Here is a 12558-nt window from a genome sequence, read left to right on the forward strand (position 1 = left end):
CTATTTCGAAAAAGAGGCCCGAAAAGATGGATAAAATGAAGAAGAAAAGCCAACGATGGCCAAAGAGACCTGAAAGTGTATGGGAAATTTTCCTAACACAGGACTCAGAGCTACACTCCCCCCAAAAACTCAAAGGTCTCTCTAAGAAACTCTTTTGACTTAAGTCTTTAAACCCATTTCTTGGGAGGCCTCTCATGTGATGAATCCTTGAGGCAAATGTGTAGACTATTATCTCTCCAATCTTCTTCCCAAAAAGTCAAAACCTAATCATCCCAATCATCTACCTCATTTATAAATATGAAGTGACCCCTCATCCCCATATAAGTGAAAAATACTATCTAGAATTCTTTATAGCTTTTTCTGATTTTTAATGAGTTTGACTTAAATATCAGAAGGTTTGTGCAAGAAATACCCTACACCTTTTGACTATTTTTTTTTTTTTAGAATATTTTTTGTTACTGTATCTAGCCAACAACAATTGATATCATTTTGTAGAAACCTAATCAAAAAGCCTAGAAAAAGACAACCGGCATGCACAAAATCTCAGAATACTAGAAACTAATAGAGTAACAAGGAGCATGATATCCCAAAAATCCCCAAAGGTTATGGGAAACTCTCTTGGCTAGAGCCATAGGGATTTCCTGGTCAGCTCATCTGATTGTCCTCATGGCCAAGTACAAAACACTCTAAAGAGTCAAAGACAATATGATAAAAGTGTTCAACCTCTCTTGAGATGGAAAGCTTCCTACAAAGTATCATTTTCTATGTTACACTACCACAAGCTCTGTAGAACTTCACGATAGGAAAACAACCTAAGCAAGCTCCCGTGACTCTCTTAAGAGTTTGAGAGAGTCTCCCTCTCCCGAAGGTCCTTGATATAAAGACACAAGGGAGGCTTTCCTAGAACTATCTCAACTTGGAGAAGAAGATTTTTTTGCTAGAAAAGACAAGGTTGTAAGACAACCTTATTGAAGAGAGAAATATCTTAAGATTGTTGAGAGCATGACTGTTGGAGGAGATTGGGCTCCTCAAAAGAATCAACTTAGGAGTATGCAATCATTCCTCTAAAGAATTAACTTGGTGCATGTAGTATCAAGATTTGAAAACCCTAAATATCTGGTGAGAAAAAACTCATAGCTTGTGATTCAATCCAACTTAGAATCACTTTGGTCTTAAGAACCGTTAAGACATCCAGGGGATCACTAAAAGACTTTCCTCCTTGGATGCAAGTGTTAATTCAACAAATAAGCCAACATAAGAATCCCTTGACAAAACATATTCTCCCAAAGGATTAGAGAGCAAGCATAATACCTCTTTCTATGAAAAAAACGAAGAGTAAGTGTCAAGGCAAGCAAATTATAAATGCTCCTGAATGTTGTGAATACTAAAGCATGCTTCTAAACTTAACATCTAAAATTCGTGCTAAAGTTAAGCATTTAAAATATTATATGCTATGTGTATTGTTGACATGTTATGCAGAAAGGCATAAACATATCATAAAATAGTACACAACGACAAAAGTGATGAAAGAAAAAAATACTTTTTCATTAAAGGAAAAAATCATATAAGGATAAAAAGAGAAAAACAAAAGTACATGAAGAAATAAAAAAAAAAAACTTAAAAATCTTATTCCTTTGACAGGCTAGAAAGGATCTTGACGTGAGCTTGAGATGAAGAGGGAGTGCTAAAAAGAATGATCGCTGAAGAAAGACCAGGATCCTCAACCATATCTTGGGTTGCCACGTCCAAATCCTTAAGAGCCTTAATTACCTTGAGATTCTCTTGGTCACTCAAATAAGGCTCCTAGGGACTCAAGAGGTTCTCCAAATTATCCACCAAAGAGGAGTTAAGTATCTGGACTCTTAGGCTTTGGATTGTGCTGACACCAGTCATGGGCCCCAAAATTTGCAATGTCACAAGTATTAGACGAGCTTGTTAAAGGACTACCTAGGACTCCTTGACTTGAGATAAGAGCGAGCTAGATAAAAAACATATTTAGCAAAACTAGTTGCATATACTTCTTTTAACCCTTGCCATTGTTAATAGCACAGGAAAGGAAAAGAGCTCGATAAAAGCTCACAGTGACAGTTGCCAGAAAAGAAGCCAAATAGGCCATTTAAGGTCGAATGGGAGATGTGTGAGTTATCATTAGACAAGGAGGAGCCACACGAGGCGAAGAAGACAATTGGCTAGCTGCCTTAGCTTAGTCAAATGTGTCGGCAGTATCCTGAGCAAGGCGAGGTTGCTTATTCACCTCTATTACTAGGGTTACCTTTTGCTTATGTGCCTTTTCAGTGTCAAACCTCCTAAGAATCATGTCGCCAAAGTGACCCATTTATGGAAAATCAAGACAAAATAAAGAAAGCCCAATAGAGAATAAAAAAAAGGAAAAGCACTATTAGGAGAAATATGCTTTAGTGGGGATGTGGAGGTGTGTAGGTAAGATTCTTCCCTCATCTTGGTCCTTTTCTCCCTCCACTTATCATCTGATTGAATGCCATCATTTAAAGAATCTTTGGAGGAATTTCCAAATGAACCACTTATCCCTCCAGTATCATCTCTCTCAATCGAAAGAACAATAGACCATGCCTTACCCTTACCAAAAGCCCTAGAAGGGCCTGCCAATTGAGTGACTGGAAGTCCACATCTTACATAGACAATGTTCTCGCAAGTCAAAATCTCATTTATGGAGACGAGGCTCTGGGAAACTAACTAGTTGATTACCTTACTGTTGACTACCTGGACATTCTTAGCGCGGGAGGGGGGAACAATCAACCTAAGCCACTCGCTTAACGTCCCAACACCATTGTAAAGGAGCTTTCCAATTAACCAGAGGCTTCACAATGAACCACTTTGTTTTCAAAGTCGTCTATTTTTCTTGGGAGATTGACAAAATTTTTTGTCAATCCCTAGTAATCTTTGGAGAGTAAAAAGTGATGGAACGGTAATAACAATTATACTGATTGCACACCCAACAGAAGCAACAACAATAATCAAATGCAACAACGTATGAACAAAGACAATGTGATATATGAACAACAACAATATATATATATATCACAACTTTAACTGTGAGCAGGCACAATAGTGAGGAAATGCAAACCCAGATTCCGATGACAATAAATAGAAACTAGAAAACACTCACGGCGAGAGGCAGGGGGAAGGATGACCGAGGCACGCTTGGGAGCGTTGGCCTGAAGACAAATACACCCTGTTCCACTCACTGGCAGGCTCCAAAGACTATTAATGCAGGATACAACGGTCTCATTTCGACGAATGGCAACCACAATCGGCTGGATCTGGCAAAACTCGAAAAGATCTTGCTCTCTACGATAGACTGAACTCGGGGGAAGATGGAACACATGAAGGTTGAGAACTTTCAACTCAGTGATGAGAAAACAAGAATGGACCAGCCTTTTATAGGCTAGGATGGGGCACCAAATTGCCTTCATAATGAAGCCGGCATTGAATGCCAGCATCAATGCCTGATGCTTAGGGTGACTGAACATATGCAAAATTAAAGGACGGAGGGGTTGAAAATTAGATCATCGTGGACCCTTCGGGAGTAAATAAAAAATATAATAAAGAAAAATATTTTAATTTCCTTTTTATAAATATATATATATCTAAATCGACTCGACCCACCTGCCCGATCGATCGATTAAAAGGACGATGACGGCGATGGTGTGCGTGAGGCTTGGCTACACTCCTACCCTGCAATTAAAACACAAAACAAAACACAATAAAAATTTTATATTTTTTTCTTTATTTAGATGAGAGGTTTATACTCGTCAGTGTACGAGTGCAGTTGTAGTCCAAATTTAAATTTATATTTTCTGAATGAGTCCAGGTCGTCCACTGAGAGATTTATTTATGGCAAAATAAAAAAAATGTCACACACAAGCACACACGCATTTGGACAAATTGGCAACAAAGTTTTTTATGATTTTTTAAACAACAGATACTAGGAAATAAATTAAGGCAGTAATTGTAATAAATACTTAAAGTGAGAATATAAAATTGGATAGTACTTGAGTTAAGACAATTTCAGTGCCAACCCGTTGATTCCCAAATTTTAATAGATAAGGTTAGTAACATTAATTTAATTTCAGATATGAGGGTTTGTTATTAAATGTAATTAGAGATGATGATAGTTCTAGTTTAAGCAATCCCCATACATGATATGTGATATTCTAATTTAAGCAACTACCATAAATCCAATTACAATTAATATACAAGACAACTAAATTAATCATCTGGGTTTGGGTATGATAGCGTTTCCAGTTCTGGCAACTCTCATGCATGACATGAAAGCTTTAAGTTAGGCTTACGCTCTAATCCAAACCTAGTGATTTCTCAATAATTAAGACACACTCATACTGAAATTTAAATTAATGTTACTCATTTAAAGCGTAGCTTTCTTTGGGAATCATTGGCGTTGGATACTGTCCTTGCCTTAACCCAAGATTAGATTTAGCTACTCATTTCCATTTGAAAATTAATTGACATGAATTTAAACGACGTAATTTAAAGAGAATTTGCCCATTTTTTTCACTTTTTTTTTCTTTTTTCTTTTTTCTTTTTTTTTTCTCTTTAAATATGAAAATAAATAGACAGATTAATTCCCAAAAACACACCAGGTTGGTTAAAATTCATATGGTTTTGGGTAAAACGAGGGTAGCGAAGGAAGTTGTACTACAAATGGCTCAAATGGGCTAGCAAGGGAGGTTAATTTAAAGAAAAAAAAAAGGTTTAATAAGCTCAAAATGAAAGAAATTGATTCCCCTATCATGCTTCTACAAAACGATGATACTCAGTCATCTAATTCAGAGTTTGAAACCAGTCAAACTTATTCGCTATCATACTAGACATTCAAAGCGAATTGATGTTTTGAAGCTATTGAAAAGATAAGATAAACAATAAAGCATATTTAGAGTAAGTGTTATTTCACTCAGAATTAACGGTTATTAGGCTCAAACACTCACTTGGGTAATAGTCTCTACTTCTGTTGAGAGATCATACAGTGTACTAATCAGCTAATTACTGTTATCTTTTTTATGACCGATAACCAATTTCTAAATTTTGAATCCCTGATGAATGCAAATTACTTCTTCTAATGCATATACGTTTTCAAATAAGAAATCAGTGCATTCATGTTTCGTATTGCAAACTTAACCGGCTATCAGTGCATAACTTCAAAGCTTTAGGAATAGCATTATTTAAAACACATAAATTTTTATTTATTTTTATTTTAATAAGAGCATATAAAGATAATCAATTCACACAAGACTACAAACTAGCAATAGCAAACTCACAGTTAAATATAAACTAGATGATTCATAACTAGACCTTACACCCCCAACTTGAATTACAGTAATAAATTAGGGTTGTTAGGAATACTTGTAACTCCACAAGTCCATAGATTTGCTGTGAACTGCTAAAACTTAAACAACAAATGAGCATACCATATAGATATATATTTATATTTTCACACCAAAATAAAAATTTCATGCAAGTCATAAGATAAGCAAAATGCATCTCAAGAGTACAAAAAGTACTCTTTACTCAGCCATCTTATCAAAGACTTTGCTAACAACATTCCACAATTTTGGTTTTCTTTTTTTTTTTTTTTAAGAACACAACCAAGTAAAATCTTGCAAGTTGTACAATAACTAGATGCGTCTCAAGAGTACAAAAAGTACTCCTTACTCAGCCATCTTAATAAAGAGCATTTCTCACAGTGATAAATCTAAATTAATTGGACCCCTTTGGCGCTTGTTACTAATTGCCTTAGACCAGTCTATCCGAGGCTCATGAGGATCGTACTGTGGAACATAAGCGTGTAATTTCTCTAGCAGCTTATCAATGGTGGATGCAGAAATGAGAATCTTTCTTGCTGAAAGAGAAATGAACTGTTGGTCCACAGCCTGATCAAGAAAAGAGAGTAACTTATCGAAAAGATGGTTAACATTTAAAAGTCCAATGAGTTTGGTATGGAGATTACTCTTGGCCCAGGAGATTATACAAAAGATTTCTTCAAGTTTTCCAAAACCTCCTGGTAAAGCAATGAAGGCATCTGACTGATAAATCTTACAAGCCATGCGCTCAGACATAGAAGTCGTTTCTATAAGTTGACCGCGTGTAATCCCGAAAATATGTGGTTCAGCTAAAGGGATTGGCATTACACCTACCACAGATGAATTTTCAAGATGTACAGCTTGTGAAACATAACCATTCAATCCACGACTTCCCCCTCCATATACCAAATTAATTTTTTTCTCTCCTAATTTTTTACCAAGTTCGCTCGCTGCAAGTGCGTAACAAATATCGCTCCCAAGTTGAGAGCCACAAAGTACACATATGGTATTGATTCGACGAACTAACTGGTCTTCCATGTTTGTTCCTTTTGTATGTCCTGAAAAGAAGTCTGGTGATCAAAAGTAGTTGTACAACAATTCAACAAGAAATAAATACAAACAAAAATCATGCATATGTATAAGTAGTGATTGTGGCTCACATCTTCCTCTGGTTTTACGTCCAGAAACGGCTTAAACACTTTCTATGAAGCGGGGATAAGCTTCCCATCCAATTTTCTTATAAATTGGCAAACACGGTCGTTTTTAGTCAGATTCCCAAGACTATAGCGTTGGTGGTCACTTCTGAATTGGGTCCATAAAGCAAGAAGTTCTCTTTGCAATATTCCACATGGATGCATCTCAAGAGTCAATCGGATATCATCCAAAGACTCATTACTCAGTCCATCTTTTATGAAACTAATTTTATCTTCTCGATTATGGACGTAAACTCCACAGATTTGCATCGTGTGTTACAGGTCCATCGAGCACATTTGTAACAACCATTCACTCTTTTCGCTCTTCTTTTTTTCGCAAAACTACTCTTCACTAAGACTGGAAAATGCTTAAAACTAGGTGAAGTTTCACCAGCTAATCGAACTTTTGCTTCGATCAGCCAACGAATATCTTCAGGGATGTTATTACGCATCAACAGCCTAAGTCTTTCACACCTAGCAGCATAAATTTTTTTCAAATCATTTTGGGGGAGAGATGGATAATACTTGTAAATTTTTTAGAGATAAAGATCCATTTTTTTTTAAAAAAAAAAAAAAAACTATACTAAGAAGAAAGTAAAGAACTATAAACTTTACAAAAGGGATGAGAGTACCTGATCGGAGAATAACACAAATGAGAGAAGATTGAGCTCAAAAAGGGTGACTTGCCTCATACAGATATGGAGTCTCTTATAGAGCAATGGTCATCACTATTCTATACTCAAGTCGAGGCATGCCATAATTGCACCATCAGGCTTGGCGTCTCTTTTTTTCAACGCTTGGTGCCTCATTTTTCAACATTTGGCAGTGTGCCTTATCCTTTATAGGGCAGTGTGATTGCACTGCCCAAGAAAAGATGGCTACCACCAGCGTTAATTTTGTCTCTCTCAATTCAATTTTTTTTATTTTATTATTATTATTTTTTTATTGTTTATTTTTTTAATTTTTTTATTCTTATTATTATTATTATTATTATTATTATTTTATTTATTTATTTTGATTTTTTTTATTTTTGTTTGTTTGTTTTTTTTTTTTAATAAATGTTTTGTTTTAGGGGCCCAATAAAATCATACATACCACACAAGACAATATTATCGAGTCTAACAAAATTATTTGCACAATGGATCAATTTCAAACACCAATAAATCAACATCAATAAATCAAGTACACCTTACCCCCCAACTTAAATTGCGCATTGTCCTCAATCGGCAATAAAAGGATAGAAGATAAGCATACCCGGTGGTCTTCAATGCATGAACTCGTATGCAAAAAATTTTATTTAGACTGCACAGAAAAATACTATTTGAATCAAAGTTAATTAAGTAATGCAGAAAATGAACAACTTATATATATACTTCTTTATTATTATTATTTTATTTTATTTTATTTTATTTTTCTTTTTTATTTATTTTATTTTTATTTTTATTTATTTATTTTTAATTTTTCAGATCTATAAACATCAATTTAACCTAAATGGAAATGTGGTCTTTTAATGTCAGATTCCCAGACGACATGAAACTTCCCTTATTCATCAGATGATGGTGGATCATCCAAATCCACAACTCCTTCATTCTCTTCAACACTACCCTGGTATGGTTTCAACCTATGACCATCGACTATTAGAAGCTGTCCTGACTCCGGATTTTCTATCTCAAATGCCCCATATCCTGAGATGGACTTGATTACAAAGGGGCTGACCCATTGAGATTTTAATTTTCCTGGGAATAGATGCAATCGAGAATCATACAAGAGTACCTGTTGCCCTATCTGAAAGCTTTTTCGAATGATGTGCCGATCATGTAACTCTTTCATGCGAACCTTGGCCAATCGTGCATTTTCAAATGCCTCATTTCGAATTTCCTCAAGCTCATTCAATTGGAGCTTCCTAGATAAGCATGCTTCAGTTAGACTCTTGTTGATCTTATGAATTGCCCAATATGCTTTATGCTCAATTTTCACCGGCAGATGACAAGATTTACCGTATATTAGCCTATAGGGAGACATTTCTAAAATTGTTTTGTAAGCTGTCCTGTTCGCCCAAAGAGCGTTTACTAGTCTTAAGGACCAATCCTTACGATTAGCAGCAACAGTCTTTTCCAATATGCGTTTAATCTCCTTATTAGATAGTTCGGCTTGACCATTGGTTTGGGGATGGTATGGTGTTGCAACCTTATGCAGTACACCATATTTCTTCATTAATCCTGCCACAACTTTATTACAAAAATGGGAACCCCCATCGCTGATGATTGCTCATGGCATCCCAAATCGACTGAATATGTTTTCTTTCAAAAATTTTACAACAATCTTATGGTTATTTGTTCTAGCCGGGATTGCTTCGACCCATTTGGACACATAGTCGATAGCAAGTAAGATGTATTCATAACCAAATGAATTGACAAATGGGCCCATAAAATCCATACCCCAACAGTCAAAAACTTCTAACACTTGGATCGAATGTAATGGCATCATGTTTCTCCTTGACAGACTTCCTAACCTTTGACATCGATCGCAACTTGAACAGAACTTGTACACATCCTTGATTAATGTTGGCCAATAAAATCCACTTTGAAAAATTTTTACAACTGTTTTCTTGACAGAAAAATGGCCTCCACATGCAAGAGTGTGACATAAATTAATGACACTTTGTTGCTCATGATCGGGTATACATCTACGGATGATTTGGTCAGGACAATACTTGAAGAGGTAGGGTACATCCCAAAAGAAGGTTCTGACTTTTCTGAAGAATTTTTGCCTATCTAGCTTACTCCAATGGTCTGGGATCAGACCAGTTGCCAGGTAGTTTCGCAATGTCGGCATACCAAGGGACAACAGATGATGCACGAATAACATTCACTTCAAACAGTTGCTCATCAAGGAAATTGTCATGAATTGGTTCATCAAATTATGTGAGATCTTGACTTGGAATCCTTGACAAATGGTCAGCCACCACATTTTCTACTCCCATCTTGTCTCTGATTTCAATGTTGAACTCTTGCAGGAGTAAGATCCATTGGAGCAGACGGGGTTTTGCATCTTGCTTTGTGAACAAATACTTCAAAGTAGCGTGATCAGTAAAAATGATCACTAGTGACCATACGAGGTAAGATCGGAACTTGTCCAGGGCAAAGACAACTGCTAGTAACTCTTTCTCTGTAGTGGTGTAATTCTTTTGTACCTCATTAAGAGTTTTGCTAGCATAGTATATCACATGAGGTTTCTTATCATTCATCTGCCCTAACACAGCTCCTACCGCGTAATCACTAGCATCGCACATAAGTTCAAACGGGAGGGACCAATCAAGTGACTGAATGATAGGTGCTGAAATGAGTGCATCTTTTAATTTATCAAAAGCATTTTGACAGGAAGGATTCCATTCAAACGGAACATCCTGAGATAACAAATGGCACAAAGGCCTTGTTATGGTGCTAAAGGAAGCAATGAATCTCCTATAAAATCCTGCATGTCCTAAAAAACTTCTGATGTCTTTCACATTCCTAGGGATGGGGAGTTTTTGAATTGTTTCAATTTTTGACCTGTCTACCTCTATCCCCCTAGATGAAACGATGTGCCCCAAGACTATGCCTTGTTTCACCATGAAGTGACATTTTTCCCAATTGAGTATCAGATTTGTTTCCTCACATCTTGCTAAAACCTTTTTCAGATTCTCCAAATAGGCCTCAAAGTTACTTCCATAAACAAAAAAGTCATCCATGAATACTTCAACAATCTGCTCAACCATTTCACTAAAAATGCTCATCATACACCTTTGAAAGGTGGCTGGAGCATTGCATAACCCAAATGGCATGCGCCTGTATGCAAATGTCCCAAATGGACATGTGAAAGTTGTCTTCTCTTGATCTTCTAGTGCAATTTCTATCTGATTGTACCCTGAGTACCCATCTAAGAAACAATAGTAGGTTGGCCTGCTATTCTCTCCAGAACTTGATCCAAGAAAGGTAAAGGGAAATGATCTTTCCTTGTCACAGAATTGAGCTTTCTATAATCGATGCACATACGCCATCCTGTCTGGATGCGCGTGGGAATCAGTTCATTGTTCTCATTTTTTACAACAGTGACCCCAGACTTTTTAGGTACTACCTGTGTTGGACTTACCCACTTAGAATTAGAAATTGGGTAAATTATTCCAGCATCCAATAGCTTAAGCACTTCTTTTCTGACAACTTCTTTCATGTTGGGATTTAATCTCCTTTGCATTTGCCTAACTGGTTTTGCTCCTTCTTCCAAGAATATCTTATGAGTACAGATCAAAGGGCTAATACCTTGCAAATCTGAAATGGTTCATCCTAATGACTTCCTGTGTGCTTTTAGAACTTCTATCAGTTGTTGCTCTTGCTGAGGTGTCAAACTTAAAGAGATCACCATTGTGAATGCTTCCCCTTCTCCTAGAAAGACATACTTCAAATCACTGGGCAATGGCTTTCTCTCAGGCGTGGACTGTTGGCTATTAGGAGCCATGAGCTTATTGTCCAAGTTCCTTAATGGCTTTAAACCAGGCATCCATGTAGGCTTCTCACTTTCTTTGCCTATGACTTCCACTTCTCTTATTTCCTCAAGATCTTGATTTTCTTCTTTGGGCCTTCTCATGAACTCTTCAAAATAGTCATTGGTCAGTGTTTGGATCAAGTCTACCTCCTCTACTTCACTCTCAGTGTTCTGATGTTTGGCTATCCTAAGATATTCATTTCTACAGTCATGTTTCCAAAAGATAGCTTTAACACACCATTCCTACAGTTGATGATGGCATTTGATGTGACAAGGAATGGTCAACCTAAGATGACTGGCACATGAGGTTGAGGCCCCTGATGCGGCTAGGTGTCCAAAACGATGAAGTCCACTGGAAAGTAGAACTTATTGATTTGTACCAGAACATCCTCCACAATTCCTCGTGGAACTTTGACTGATCAATCAGCCAGCTGAAGGGTCATTCTAGTGCGTTTAAGCTCACCTAATCCAACTGTTGATACACATTGTATGGCAACAAATTGACACTAGCTCCTAAATCCAAGAGTGCCCGATCAACCTTTTGACTTCCTATGATGCATGTAATGGTTGGACAGCCTGGGTCTTTGTATTTGGGAGGAGTTTTCAATTGGAGAATGGCGCTGACTTGTTCAGTCAAGAATGCCTTTTCATGCACATTTGTTTTTCTTTTGACAGTGCACAGATCTTTCAAAAATTTTGCATATGAAGGTGTTTGTTTGATTGCATCCAACAGCGGGATGTTGATTCTCACTTGCTTAAATACTTCATATATATCTACATTTTGTTGCTCTTTTTTCAAATGATTCAACCTTTGTGGAAAAGGTGGTTTAGGCTTATATTGAATTTCTTTCTTATCTTCTCATTTTTTTCATTTTTCTCCACGGTGGATTCATGATCTTTTGGTTCTTTTTCTTCATCAACATGTTGGTTTATCCTAGGATCAGTTGGTTTCTCAATTATTCTTCCACTTCTTAGGGCAGTCACTGCTTGCACTTGTTCATGAGTGTTGGTTTTATTAGAACGGGAGATGCTATGGCACACACCAAGAGGGGGGTGAATTGGTTATTTTAAAAACTTAATTGATAGAACTTGAAAAACTTTTTAATACAGGTTGAAGTTTTAATGATTTAAAACGTGAAGCATATAAAATGATAAATGTGAATCAAGTGAGGAATTAAGGAATGCTTGGAAAGATAAAGATGATTTAAAGAACACAAGCACACAAGAACACCAAGATTTATAGTGGTTCGGCTTAACCCAAGCCTAATCCACTACCTTAGCTCCTCACTAAGGATTTTTCAAATCATCCACTAAAACCCCATACTTAAACCAAGTAGGTCATCTAGTCCGAGACTAGGAATTACAAAACCTCCCACTCAAATGGGCCCTCTAGCTATACAAGCTAGGAAAACAAGAAATATATAGTTGGAGAGAATCTAAGAGATGAATCTCTTAGTTACAATGTCTCTCAAAAATGATACAAGGCT

Source organism: Diospyros lotus, chromosome 9 (assembly GCF_014633365.1).
Source record: "Diospyros lotus cultivar Yz01 chromosome 9, ASM1463336v1, whole genome shotgun sequence".
Taxonomy (NCBI): domain Eukaryota; kingdom Viridiplantae; phylum Streptophyta; class Magnoliopsida; order Ericales; family Ebenaceae; genus Diospyros; species Diospyros lotus.